This window comes from Balaenoptera ricei, chromosome 1 (assembly GCF_028023285.1).
Source record: "Balaenoptera ricei isolate mBalRic1 chromosome 1, mBalRic1.hap2, whole genome shotgun sequence".
In the NCBI taxonomy this organism is placed as follows: Eukaryota; Metazoa; Chordata; class Mammalia; order Artiodactyla; family Balaenopteridae; genus Balaenoptera; species Balaenoptera ricei.
In genome coordinates, this window is record NC_082639.1 from 11,315,194 (window position 1) to 11,329,796 (window position 14,603).

At 48.7% G+C, this 14,603-nt stretch overlaps 1 protein-coding gene and 1 long non-coding RNA gene across 3 annotated transcripts in view; one reads left to right on the forward strand and one right to left on the reverse strand.

Moving 5' to 3' along the window:
• Window positions 1-14,603, forward strand: part of KAZN (kazrin, periplakin interacting protein) — a 463,767-nt gene that overhangs the window by 205,921 nt on the left and 243,243 nt on the right. The gene's annotated exons all lie outside the window — the stretch shown is intronic.
• Window positions 4,363-13,078, reverse strand: LOC132347981 (uncharacterized). Its single transcript, XR_009497325.1, has 2 exons — window positions 13,019-13,078; window positions 4,363-4,688 (listed from the first exon to the last, which is right to left on the reverse strand). It is a non-coding gene; the product is annotated as an uncharacterized LOC132347981 (long non-coding RNA).

Here is a 14,603-nt window from a genome sequence, read left to right on the forward strand (position 1 = left end):
GGACGCCCAAGGCCCCAACTTGTTTTTTTCAAACTGAAAGAATTATGGATCAACTGCTCTTTGGTGGCTTCCAAACTATTTCTTTTTCTTTCCAGAGGGAGACCACAGTCCAAACCTCTCAACCGTTTCCTCCCCCAGAGCAGCATGGGAAACATGGCCTGGGGAGTCTGCCCGTCCCCCGACCCGCCCGCAGTTATAGGAAAACCCTGACACTGAACAGGATTTTGTGGCGCGTTTGCTTCCCCATCCCCTCCCCTCACAGTAATTAGCACTTCAGCTTTCTTTTGTGGTCTTTATGTGTTTAGACAACACAGTTTATTGTTTCCAAATGTTAGTCAATTCTAACTGTAAATCAAGCCCCAAATCTTGAATCCCATTCAAGGGAAAACTCACAAGTTGATTCTACACAAATAAATCATAAGAGGGTGGGAATGTTATAAACGGAGAAGAGCAATTCAGACTCACAATGCTGTAAATGCAGCTTTTTGAACCGCTTAGTGAACTGCTTACATTAAGACAATTATATAAAGCTTGGGAGGATCTAATAGTACATTAGTCTTTCAGATGAAGTCATTTGAAAGTTCCTATGTCTAAGAAGAATTAATATTTTTAGTGCTTTATAGTTTACAAAGTCTTTTTTTTTTTTGCACATTATTTAATTTAATCCTTCACAACACTCTTTTTATATAGGGAGGCAAGCTATTTTACTAAATTCCATCAATTCCAAGACACATTTTGTTTCCATTTTTTTCTCTGAAAAAAATCTTAGAATCAAAGACGTGTCAGTTTAGTTGGCAGCTTTATTTCCTTAGTGATCCATAAAATAATGGTGCATGTTATAAATGATAGTGCCTTAGATTTAATGAAATTCATATTTCATAATATTCATAATTCATATTATTATGATTCCTGTTTCACAGGGGAGGTGACAAGTCCTGAGATGTTACAGATTTGGCCCAAGGTCATGCAGTGAGTAAATGGAAGAATCAGAACTTGAACCCAAGAAGGGCAAGTCCTTTAAAGGGCATAAAAATAGCCCAAGGTTGCATGATCACCTCTACGGAAGGTGGTCCCAATAACTGGGGAACTTTTGTTTATCTGAACAAAATATACAAGTTTGGAGCCAGAGCAGAACTGCTTGAGATGTTAGAAGGGAGACCATGAGTTGTCACATTCTCCTTCTCCACCTTTCCCTTGAAATGTTCAGCCTCTCCTCAGGATGATTTAGGTAGCATTGCTTTGAAGTTAGCTTTGCAGGTTACCCCTCCATGGCTAACTTGAGCAAATTAGAAAACAGCACCCTGACTCCAGCTGGACTCAGTCCCACACCAGACACAAGGCTTAGAGAGAGGAACACAGGCTGAGTTTTAACCCATTTACTGCTCAGCTGATCTCCTTGTACAGTGCACATCCTGAGCAACTGTACGCAGAATTTCTGTACACCCACATGTCTCCAACTAGTCTTCAGTGGTGGGATGGTGGGACAAGAATACTTGGCAGAGAGAAGGAAGATGTGGACAAATTCAGGAATTATTTTTCTAGTCCAGATCACATTGTTTAAGCCTGGTTTTTGTGTTCTGATGAAGTCTTAGCCCGTGAACACTTTGACCAAGCTTGGCTCTCAGAAAAGAAACTTAATGCTTGGGAAGACTCATACAGATTTAAGAAATTCAAACATGGTCTTATTTTTATGGTCTTTCTGGGCCTATTTCTGAAGATACACCCGATTAGCTAAACCAACCAACAATTAGTATTAGCTTGCTGGTCTGAAGAACTACTTGGTAGAGTAGAAAGAGCTTATGTTCAGAGCTTATTCAGAGCTGAGTTCAGACCTGGGTCTCTGCTACTCTCCAGCTGCTCACTGTGGGAAAGTGTTAAATGTTTCTGAAACTCAGCGTCCCCATCTGTAAAATGGGTATGGTGGATTAAAGATAAGTGCACGTACTTTGCTACTCCCCCCATTGAGAGGTGGAATCTAATGTCCCTCCCCTCAAATCTGGATTAGCCTTAAATGACTTGATCGGCCAATAGAATGTGGCAGAAGTGATGGTCTGGGACATCACCTATGTGGCTAGGTCACCTACGAAGCCTTGTGTTTTCCACCTGGACTTCCTGGAACTCAGCTGCCATGTTGTGAGGCAACCCAAGCAGCCCCGTGGAGAGGTCTACAAGGAGACAAACCAAGACCCAAAGCTGACAGCCTCAACTGAGCTCCCAGTTGACAGCTAGCATCAAATTGCCAGCCTTGTGAGTGAACCATTTTAGAGGTGGATCCTGCAGCCCCAGTGGAGCTGCCTCGGTTGATGCCATGTGGCACAGAGACAGGTTGTCTCCATGCTCAAATTGCAGACTTGTGAGCAAAACAAACGAGTGTTGTTATTTTAAATCAGTCAGTTCTGGGGTGGTTTGTCATATAGCAATGGACAAATGGAACACTGTGGGTATGAGTAGTAGCTCACTCAGGGCTTGTGTTGGGAGTTAAAGGAAATTCCATAGGTAAAGCAGTGAGTGTGCTGTCCAGCACATAGTAGGCACTCAGGGAAGCCGAGTTCTCTTTCCGTCCCCTAACTAGTGTGGGGTCCACTTTGTTACTAGTTGTTCTCTCCTGCTGGGACCAGCCTGATTGGACGAGGAGCTGGGGGGCAGGGCGTCACCCTGACTCAGGGTTGATTGGACCCCACATCGATCTCTGTAAATGGTTAAGGCCAGCATCATCAGCTGTCAAGGAGCACATTTGCTACTGGGCAGAAATCATCATTAGTCCATCCCCCCCGATGCCCGATAAGGAAAGTTTCCTTGGATTTGAAGTTGATGACTTCCCACGGTCACCGAAGATGATGAGTATGATGACACATCGAAGGCTGCATCTTCTGTTGGTCCCGGCTGCCAGGTCTCTGCCTGGTGCTCGGACCACAGGCAAGCAGGAGACTGGCCCCCCAGGCATGCGGAGACTTCCTTGTAGACGCCACCAGGGCACTCACCTGCTCCTGTTCCAGCAGGGACCACGTGTCCAGCTGTCAGCGCCCCTGGCCCCAGGCCCATGGGGCACACCGAGGCTTCCTGGTGCTCCTGGAGCTTGTTACATCTGCAGCACACCCCAGGAGGGCTCCAGCCCAGCAGGAGCGATGGAAGACATGAGGCGTGAGGTGGGAATGGTGGAGTGGGCTTCACGTACCTGGGGGGCCTGTTCTGATTAGGGCCTGGGCTTTCAGTGTCCTTCTCACACTCTCACCCCATCAGTGTCTACTGAGGGGGCAGGGGCTGATGGGGCTGCTACCTGCTTAGGCCCTTCCCGTGTAGCAACCAGCTCACAAAATAGGGGTCTCTGTAGGTCACTGGGAAGGCGGTCACATGATAAAGGTAAATGCTACAAGAGTGTGTAAGGGGGTCAGTGGGGGCGAAGCCAGGAATTTGCCCCTCTGGGTGCTGGGTGTTATCTCAAGTGGTGACACTGCAGTCATTTGGCCTCTCCAAGCCTTGACTTACTCACCTGCAGCATGGGTTATCCAGAGCCCCCGTTTCCAAGGGTATCCAGGGATTTAAATAAGAGGCTATCTTTAAGCCTTGGCCAGCCTCTGGTACGATAACCTAAGAGTAGTTCTGGGTAATAACATTAATGAGAATCTTCCACCAACCTTCTGAAGTGAGTCTTATTTCCTCCATTGTGACAGAGATCTGGAGGCTCAGAAAATTCAGTATTGATCATTCCAGACTTGGGCAGGGCTTAGTGGCATGGGAGGGACAGAGTGAATCATTTTCTGAATATCAGAGAAATCAGAGCCATTTCAGAAACGGTGCTGACATCAGATCAGGTGAGTCTGGGAACAAAGCAGGCATCCATCTCCCTTTCTGTGCCCACAAACCTGGGCAACTACGGGCGTCTTCCAGGCAGGTGGCGAGGCCGGAGCTTTGCGCGGTCCACCTCAGGCCGCGACGAGGAAGCACGCAGTCTGTTATTGCTGGCCTCCCTGTCCCCGTGTTCTGAGCAGATATTGGGAATCCCATCATTTCTCCAGTGCCTCTTCTCAGCTCCAGGGTAGAGCTGCCAGCCTTCAGGCTGCTGAACCCAGAGTGCACGCTACTTGGAGCATCTGCTCTTCTAGGAGGTGCCCTTGGGTGATGCTTCTCATTCCAAACCCAGGCACCTTAGCAAGGCTGACCTTGCTGTAGTCCCAGAGCCCCTCAGGATGCCCGCCTCAGCTAGGGTTTCAGGGCTTGAGGGGGCGGTGTTGTGCAAGAGGAGGTCAGGGAGGCTGAACTGATCTGTCCTCTGCTGTCCTTCACCTCCAACTTTCAGGACCTACTATGCACCAAGCGTCTATTAGTTATCTACTGCTGCATAGCAAATTACCACAAGCTTAGTGACCTAAAACAACACATGTTTATTATTTCATGTTTCCTGGGGGTCAGGAATCCAGGCACAGCTCAGTTGGGTTCTCTGCCCAGGGTCTCACAAGGTGCAGCCAAGGTGCATTCTCACCGGGAGGCTCGACTGTGGAAGAATCTGCTTGCAAGCTCCGTCAGGCTGTTTTCAGGACTCATTTCCTGGCGGCTGTGTGCGTGAGGCCCTGGTATCTGGCTGGCTGTCAGGTGGAGGCACCTTCAGGTGCTAGAGGCTGCCAGCAGCTCCTTGACACGTGGGCTTCCTCAGCACAGCTGCTGACTCCACAGAGCCAGCAAGGATCTCTCTAGTGTGGACAAGCAAGACAGAGGCATAAATGGATGGATAGGTAGGGTGTGTGTGTGTGTGTGTGTGTGTGTGTGTGTGTGTGTGTGTGTACAGATAGGTACAGATACAAATAGATGGATAGACATAGATCAATGATAGATAAGAAATTGCCAAGCAGAAACAGAGACACAGATGTAGGGAACAAATGTATGGATACCAAGGGGGAAAGGGGTGGGGTGGGAGGAATTGGGAGATTGGGATTGACATATATACACTATTGACACTTATGTATAAAATAGACAACTGACGGGAACATACTGTATAGCACAGGGAGCTCTACTTAATGCACTGTAGTGTCCTAAATGGAGGGGCTATATGTATATGTATGGCTGATTCATTTTGCTGTGCAGTAGAAGCTAACACGACATTGTAAAGCAACTATACTCCAATAAAAATTAATTAAAAAAAGAAAAATCAAGAAAAGATAGATACAATATATACACATATAGATATAGATAAATAAATACAGATAGGTAGAGATAGATGGATAGATGATAGATACAGACAGATAAGATTAGATGCCTACATATATACATATACATTAAGACATAAAGATAGATAGATAGATAAATATAGATTGATAGATAGATAGATGATAGATAACCTAACCATAAGCGTGACATCCTATCACCTTTACCATGTTCTGTTCATTAGAAACAAGTCACAGGTCCTGCCCACACTCAAGGGGAGGAGATTGTACCGGATGTGACACCAGGGGGTAGAGGTCAAAGGGACCATCTTAGAATTGTGCCTATCACCATCACCTTGAGAATTAAATCATACCATTCTCATTTCTAGATGGGAAACTGAGGTTTAGAGAGAGAACTTGCCCAAAAGCTCCAACAGCGATCCAGTGGCCAAACTGGCATTTCAGGCCGTGCTGGCCCACCTCTCAGTGGATGCTTCTTCTTCACCATGATGACCACACTTCCCTAACTGCCCTGGCTGAGTGGTAGTGGTTACCTCTGTGCTGATTGTGACTAATGGGGCCAGAGTTCTTTCTCTGTGGTGGCATCCATCGTGAGGATAATGTACTTGTTCAGTGTGTATCTTGTCTCTGCACCCCTACTATGTGCCCCCAAAGGCAAAGACTGCACCCAGATTGTTCATGGCCACATCCCTGTACCCAGAGAGGCTCCTGGCCCATTGTGTGCATTCTGTAAACAGTCATTCAGTCATTCAACCAACACTTGTGGAGCTGGGCTGCCTACTTTGGATACAAAGATGACCAAGACACAACTCTGCCTTCACAAACCCCTCACCCTCTAGCAGAGCAGAGACATGAAATAAATAAACTACGAGATAGTTTGGTGTGGTGAAAAGATTGCAGTGGCCTCCTCAGGTTTGCATATCCTTATGTCCCCAGGGCCTAGAACAGTGATTGGCACATAGTAGGTGCCCGGTAATGTTTGTCGACTGTTCTGGTTCCATTACCCAGCATGCCTTGCTCTCTTCTCTCCTGCATAGGGCAGAAAATAAAAATCATGAAAGATTAACTGCTCAGGAAAATCCAGAGAAAGTTAAAAAAAAATACATAATAACATTCTAGGCTGGCTTCAGAAGTCTCTGATGCAATCCTACAATCCTGGCACGTCCCTTTTTGAACGGAGCTTTGCATTTCAAAATAGAAAAAAAACAAAGACTGTAATTATTAAAATTGTGTATATAGGAGAATTTAGCCTTTCATTTGAAGTGTCCTAATGACACTTCAACAACTGCTAGGGAAGATAATAGGGTTTAGAGCAATTACACAGCCCGTCAAATACCGAACATGAGTGATTCAGATTCATGCTTGGAGCTGGAACAATTCTCAGCAGTTTTGCTCATACACAGCTGTTTCATTTAAAATATTTTGGCAGAAAATTGCAAAGTGGGCTGTGCTGGCCGTCCCTGCATTGGAAGCTTAACTCCTTCCACACCCAATGTCATCCATCTCTCCTCCCTCCCAGACCCCCGCCCTTAATTACTGCTTGGCCAAGCTTTTGAGCAGCATGTTTGTGGAGTTAAAACTTGGCCCCTTAGCTGAAAATGCTGGAGGGTTTGTTTCTCCTAAGCCTGCTGGAAGATTCTGTGTCTTTCTCCCGCTTTTGATTTGGTCAGTAGGTATCATTCAATCACCAGGTGGCCAGTCCTATGTGGGCTGCCAAGGTCTATCGGTCAGATGGCCAAAAACAGATGGTGCATTCAAACTGGGTGATTTGAGAAGAGTTCTGTCTTAGTTCAAGCAGCCATAACAAAATTCCTAGACTGGGTGGCTCAAACAGCAACCATTTATTTCTTACAGTTTTGCAGGCTGGGAAGTCCCACGACGTAGGTGCTAGCTGATTTAGCTAGCGTCTGGTGAGAACCTTCTTCTTGGTTTGCAGATCTTGCTGTGTCCTCACAGGTAGAGAGAGAGGTCATCTCTCTTGTGTCACTTCTTATAAGGATGCTAATCCCATCATGAGGGCTTCATCCTCATGACCTAATCACCTCCCAAAGGCCCCACCTCCAGATACCATCACAGTGGGAGCTAGGGCTTCAACATATGAATTTGGGGGAAACACATTTAGTCCATAACAAACTCAATTAAAGAGCAGTTTACAAGGGAGGGTTCAGCTTGAATTTATTTATTTATTTTATTTTTGGCTGTGCTGGGTCTTCGTTTCTGTGCGAGGGCTTTCTCCAGCTGTGGCAAGCGGGGGCCACTCTTCATCGCGGTTGAATTTAGAGAAACCCACAGGGACAGTGCAGTGTCCCAGGGGTGTCACAGCAGGGAGCTGATACCAGCTCCAGGGGCAAAGGGTAGGGAGCTGTTAACAGAATGTGGAAAGTGTACCTGTACGGGTAGGGGGCAGGCCAGTAGGAGCTGCAGCCTTGAGTTCAAGACATGCAGCCAACCCCCAACAGCAGTGAGGGACCCCTCCCCTCTTCTCCCACCCTCTAGGCTCCTCCTGGTGTCCCCCATTGGCCAAAGCCAACTGGAGGCCAGAGATCAGATGCTCACTGATGCATTCCTTACAGGGCAGCCTCCCAGAGCTCTGAGAAAGGGTGAGAGACAAATTGAAGATTATCCAGCACAAAGGAGACCCAAGAAGAGTAGACTTGTGTCCTCTGCCCTCAGAGAGTGGACCTCTATCTGCAGACAAAACTCTTACAAGCACCTAATGATGGGCTTCTGTGGTTACAGTATAATGGACTCCTTCCATTTACCTCAAGTCATGGGGAGTTCACTATAAGGGGCCCAGAAAAAGTGAAATCCTCAGGCCTCAGGAAGAGCTAGAGCTAACAGTCTCTAGTGGTTAAATTTTATGTGTCAGTTTGGTTACGCTCTGGTTCCCAGCTGTTTGGTCAAATGCCAGTCTAGCCGCTGCTGTGAAGGTGTTGTGTCGATGAAATTAACATCTGTAATCGGTTGGCTATAAGTAAAGCAGATTACCCTCTAGAATGCAGATGGGCCTTATCCAACCAGTTGAAGGCCTCAAGAACAAAAACTGAGGTTTCCCAAAGAAGGAAGGAATTCCGCCTCAAGACTGTAACATAGAAATCTTGCCTGAGTTTCCAGCCTGCCCTACAAATTTGACTTGCGTGAACCAATTCCTTAAAAGAAACGAATAAATCTCTCCGTTACTCTACAGAACCCCAGCTGACACACACCCCAACACTTCCTGTTACATGTACGTTGATCCCAAACCCCTTTCCATGGCTTCTGAAGCCTCACATGGTCCACCCCCACCTCCCTGCCTCCTCTAACCTCATTTCCTATTTCAAGGATTTTCCAGCTTTAACGTGTGCAGGAATCACCTGAAGAACTTGTGAAAACACAGTCTCCTGGGCTCCATCCCCAGAGACTCAGATCCAGGAGGAGGGGGTGGGGTCTATGAATTTGCATTCTCACAAGTTCATACAGGATGCTGGTGCTGCTGGACCAAGAACCACAGTTGGAATAACACTGCATAATCTACTCAGCCCTCTACACCTGTTTCCTCTTGGGGTTCAGCGCTTTTGAGGGTTACTCAGCTCTTGGGAGCCATCTGCCAATGCCAAGTGCCACATCGTCTGGGTATCCCGAGAGCCCGGAAGCATCCATGGTGAATGGGATGTGTTTCACTGGTCCTCATTAGCACAACTGGGTTTGTTCTCCCAGCTGCAAACCCAGGTCCTGGGCGGCACAGCTGTCTGAATTAAGCTGGAGCATATAGAATGAACCACACAGATTATCAAGTTGGGTTTCCCACTCTCACCCGCAGTAAGCTGGCAACGCCTGGCCAACTGGACTCTGTGGTCTTTGAATTGAACCTTGGAGGATAGAATTTCAAAAGGATGATTGGGGTCCCGGTAAGGGAGGCACTCAGAGCTTGAGCAGAGGATGGAGGTGAGAAGGTACAGGGTGGGTCTGGGGAATGGTGATAGTTTGGTTTGAATGGAATAGAAGGTTCCCGTGGAGGAGCCGTGCAGTTCAGGCTGGGGAGGGCCGTGAGGGACAGTGAAGAGGCCCTGAAGGCCTGAGGCAGGGCAGGGACATGCCCCACCGAGACGGACAGAGGGAAAAGACTAAAGGCAAGATGGGCACAAGATGAATACGGGCTTCAGTGGCATCGTGATATTGGGGATGGAGAGTTCTAGATGCGGTAGGACCATGGTCTATTCCATGATGGAGATTTGGGAGAAAGGGGAGCAGGTGAGGAATGAAAACAATGCAACATGATTCTGATGCTGAGTCTAGATGTCTACAGGATGGAAGCCCCATTGACCAAATTAATAGAGAGTGGAAGAAAAACGGATGGGAGTGATCGTGATAGGCTCACGAGCTTGAAAGGATCCTTAGAAGTTACTGTTATGGGCTTAGTTGTGCTAACCCCCAAAATTCGTATATTCAGATTCTAGCCTCCAGTACCTCTGAATGTGCTATCTTTGGAGATAGGGCCTTTAAAGGGATAATTAAGGTAAAATGAGGTCATTAAGGTGGGCCCTGATCCAGTACAGCTGGTGTCCTTTTAAGACGAGGCAGTTAGCGCAGACGTACACAATGGACTTGAGGACACGGGGAGGGGGAAGGGTAAGCTGGGACGAAGTGAGAGAGTGACATGGACATATATACACTACCAAATGTAAAATAGATATCTAGTGGGAAGCAGCTGCATAGCACAGGGAGATCAGCTCGGTGCTTTGTGACCACCTAGAGGGGTGGGATAGGGAGGGTGGGAGGGAGGGAGATGCAAGAGGGAAGAGATATGGGAACATATGTATATGTATAACTGATTCACTTTGTTATAAAGCAGAAACTAACACACCATTGTACAGCAATTATACTCCAATAAAGATGTAAGAAAAAAAAAAAAAAAGAAGAAGAAGCAGTTAGGACACAGACACGCACAGAGGGAAGACCATGTGAAGACACAGGGAGAAGACGGCTGTCTACAAGCCAAGAAGAGAGGCCTCAGAGGAAACGAACCCTGCTGACACCTTCATCTTGGACTTTGAGCCTCCAGAATTATGAGAAAATAAATTTTTTGTTGTTTAAGCCACCCAGTCTGGCACTTTGTTATGACAGCCCTAGAAAACGAATACGGTCACGCAGTTGAAATCTCCTCCTTTCACAGCTGGGCATATTGAGGCCCGGGGCGGGGAACGGTGTCACTCCAAGTGGCAGAGTCCAGTCCTCAGTATGGGGCTCCTGACTTCAGGCAAATGATTGTTTTTCCCTGGACCGTGCTGCCTCTTCCATCATGAAATATTGACCATCTCCCTGCCTGCGGTTTAGTTTGTTCAAACAGTTTGCAGCCACTAAAGCAAACTGGCCTCTTGTTTGTTTGTTTAAGTAATGATCTTCTCGCAGAGCTCTCAGGTTCTGCAGAGAGCAGCGACAGACGCTTGCTCTGCCCTTCTCTAGTCCTTCCACTCTTGGTCCTGACGGCCCAGCCCAGGAAAACAGAGCTTTCATCCCACTCAGGTGACGTGGCGAGCAGCTTCACCTGTGACCCTTGGAGGTGGAGGTGCTGTGGAATGTTCAGACAGAAAATTCCATGAGACAAACAGAAGCACAGGACTGGAGTCAGGAAAGAGATTAGAACTGAGCTATCATTTAGGAGCTGTCAGCCTGGAGACGTGGGCTTGAAACATTGTAAGGATGTGAAATCAGAGAGGCAAGAGTTCTCAGAGGAAGAGGAGACAGTGTGTCTTCGTCAAGACTCTTTGAGGTCCAGCAAGAGAAACTGCCTCTGGATTCTTAAACAAAGAGGAGGATTTGTTGGGAAGACACTGGAATTTCACAGAATCCAAAAAGAAAGTGGGCATTCAGGCCCCAGGCAGGGTGGGGAGCCGTCGCTCCCTCCAGGGCCCCGGGTCCTCTTGTCCCCGTGCATTGGTTCTGATGTCTTTGCACGGAACAGAGAACTCTGAACCAGCCCACGCAGTAAGAAAAATGCATTTCCCCACCTAACAAGAAGTCGAGGAGGAGGGAGGCCCTGGGGGGTTCGTTCCGAGGCTGTGCGGTGCTGTCAGGCCTCTGGCTTTTCCCATCTCTCCACCCGGCCAACCTCAGTAGCTGACTTCGTCACTGGCTCATTAGCTCCATCTTCTCACGGTCTCAACGTGGCTGCCTCACGAGGACAGGGCGACTCTAACCCGAGAAGGGGACCGTTCTTTCCCGGGCATCTCCTTTGTGTTGGCCTCCCAGGAGCTGGCCCCCCAGCCCTCCCCCAGGCCTCACTGGCCTTAAGTGGACCACACGTTCATCTCTGAGTCAGTGGCCGGTGGGATGAATGGGATCAGCCTATGGAGACAGCGAGCTTCCCAAACAAAATGGGGATTCCGCTGGAAAGCGGGGTGGGACGCTTTGCTGCTCTGCACACCATCTTCACTCTCCCGCCTCGGCAGAGCGGCACCTCTGCACACGGCCCCACACCTCTCAAGCCCACATCACCTCAGACGCACGCGGGCAGGTTCTGACTCCCAATCCTGAATTCCTAGAAGAGTCTGCTGCAGCCAGCTCAAGTCAGGTGACAACCCTAGAGAACCACGGTGAGGTCCCACAAACACGGCTGCGGGGCCACCTCTGGGAGAGAAGGGGGCCGTTTTCAGAAGGAGGAAGTTATCTGGTGGTTGTGAAGATACCCCAGTGGTACCTCCTGCACAGCCTTGGACAAGATGGAGATTAAAGAGGGTAGATGCAGAGCTTATCAACCAGGGCGGGTATCCACGGCCCCCTCTGACAATAGGAAGGATTTAGAAATAAGGAGGGAGGGGGCTTTGGTTGTCACCAGCCTGGGGCAACTATGGGCTTTGAGAAGGTAGTGACCAGGGTCCTGAAATGCGGAGGACAGTCCCACACAACGAAGAATTGTCCCTCCAACATGCCAGTTGTGCCATGTGGAGAAACTAAGCAATAGAGAAGGAATAGTTCATGAAGTTTGGCGGCAGGGGACAGATAATAGCATGTATGGGAAGGTCACTTGGGTTGGGGGCTGGAGGGTGAGAATCATTCTTAGAGCTCCAAGAAGCCCAGGAAGATAAGACCTGAGAGGGGACAAAATGAGGCCAGTGGGTGGGTGAAAGGAGAAGCAACATTTTATTATTGGAGTATAGTTGATTTGCAATGTTCTGTTAGTTTCTGGTGTACAGCAAAGTGGTTCAGTTATAGAAAGATAGAAGGATAGAGAGATGATAGATAGATAGATAGATATTCTTTTTCATATTCTTTTCCATTATGGTTTATTACAGCAGGGGTTCCCAACCCGGGGGTTGGGAACCTGTTAGGAATCGGGCCACACAGCAGGAGGTGAGCGGCAGGCGAGTGAGCGAAGCTTCATCTGCCACTCTCCATCGCTCCCCATCACTCCCCATCATTCCCCATCGCTCGAATTACTGCCTGAACCATCCCCCCACCCCCCATCCCCCCACCCCATCCGTGGAAAAATTGTCTTCCACGAAACTGGTCCCTGATGCCAAAAAGGTCGGGGACCGCTATATTGCAGGATATTAAATATAATTCCCTGTGCTATACAGTAGGGCCCTGTTGTTTATCTATTTTATATACGGTAGTTTCTACCTGCTGATCCCAAACTCCTAATTTATCCCTCCCCCACCCCCTTTCCCCTTTGGTAACCATGGGTTTATTTATTTTCTATGTCTGTGAGTCAGAAGCAGCATTTTAGATGCCGATTCCGGAAGGGGTGCAGGGCAAGGGGAGGGTTGATTAGATCCTGTTAGTGACTCTGAGAAGATGAGAAGGAGGTTGAAGGGAGGGGGGAAGGGGAAGGGGATGAGCGGGGGAGGGGAGGAGAGAGGGAAACTTGGGTTGTGACTTACATGAGCTTTCTCTGCAGACACTCAATAAAAATAGATGGACTCTGGTCCTGGCAGCTGTGTTTAAGAAAAGCAGTGAGAGCCTTTTGCAGAGCTTTAGCCTGAGTTGAAGGAATGGAGAATTCGGTGGGTCGGGCACACACAGCCCAAGGTAGATGGCAGAGCTGTTGTGTGAGCAGCTCTGAGCGGGAGGAAGGAAATCACACAAGATTCAGAGTCGAGGGAGCTGGGCTTGCATCCTGACCTTCACCTGCCTGCTCCTAAGGATGTTCTGAGAGTTAAGAAAAGAAGGCACCTGCCTCGGTCCCCAGCACGTGGGCGCTGTCCCGGGAGTGGTGGCCGGGGCTGTTGTAGAACTGCCATCATCATCATCATCGTCCTCGTGCCCTTACCGGCTCACCAGGCCTCAGGGCTGCCTCCTCTTATATCGGGGCAAGCCTCTCTGGCATTTTCGTCCTTGCAGCCTTTTTATATCTGGTTCTGTACGTCAGCTTCATGACCTTCTGCGGCAGTGAATTCATTGGTTTGGCTCCATGAACCATGAGGGTTTTTTTTTAAGATTCTTTTTCAAGTTCTTAGTGGCTATTAAGGTGCACACTGTTCTGCCTGGGTATTGAGGCAGGCTGTGGCAGTTTGGCTGTGAGCACGCTGATCCTTTTGCTTTGTCCCCTCTCTGTGCCCTCAGAGGTGCGCTCAGAGCACACGCTTCTCTCCCACGGCTTTCCCCCAGCCCTCACCGCTGCGCCAGGCCTAAACAGGGAACATTCGAGTCTTTGGCAAAAGCAGGAACTGCCTTTTGATTCACGTTAACTCGAAGGCCTGCGTCGTCCGTAACAAGCTGTCAAGGCACTGGGTCAGAGAGCACAGCCCAGCTCTTAGGAAGCTTGGGATGCTCGGAGACCCTACAGGATGCGGGGACATTACTCCCTACATCCACCCAGCTGCTGCCACCTCCACCTGGCAGGTCTCTTCTAGCTGCATTCCTCCTCAGCTGTTCTAGAAAATGACACCTCTGCTCCTTTCTTGTGGTTTCTGCAACAGTGTTGCATGTAATAGAATAGTCTCTGTATCCAGGTGTCAGTGCTTTGCAGGTAGAGCTCATGTCATTCTTACCAAACCTCAATGAGCCACTTTATCATCACCCCATTTTTCAGAGGGGCAAACTGAGGCACAGAAAAACAAAGTCAATTGCCCAAGGACACACAGTTTGTATACGACAAAGCTGGGACTGGAGCCCAGGTCCTCTGCTTACTCCCCAGGCCCCACTCATCCCTCCTATGGACCTTATCCTACGTGTTCTTCGCCCTTCAGCACTGGCTTTCCTGCCCCACCTCTCCACTCGCAGGTCCCTGTGACCACAGCCCTCCTCTCTCACTTGCCATTGTCAGTTGAGCTCTGCCTCTCCAGCCCATGCCCTCCGGAAGGACACCCAGCTGTCCCAGCACTTAGCCCAAGGGCCAGCACATGGTCGGTGTACGGTGAACATGTTCCGAATTAGTGGACCGCTGGATGGATAGTCATGACACTCCCAGAGGTTGAATAGCTCACCCGAGGCCACACAGCAAGGCAGGGGCTGACCCTGGGCTCA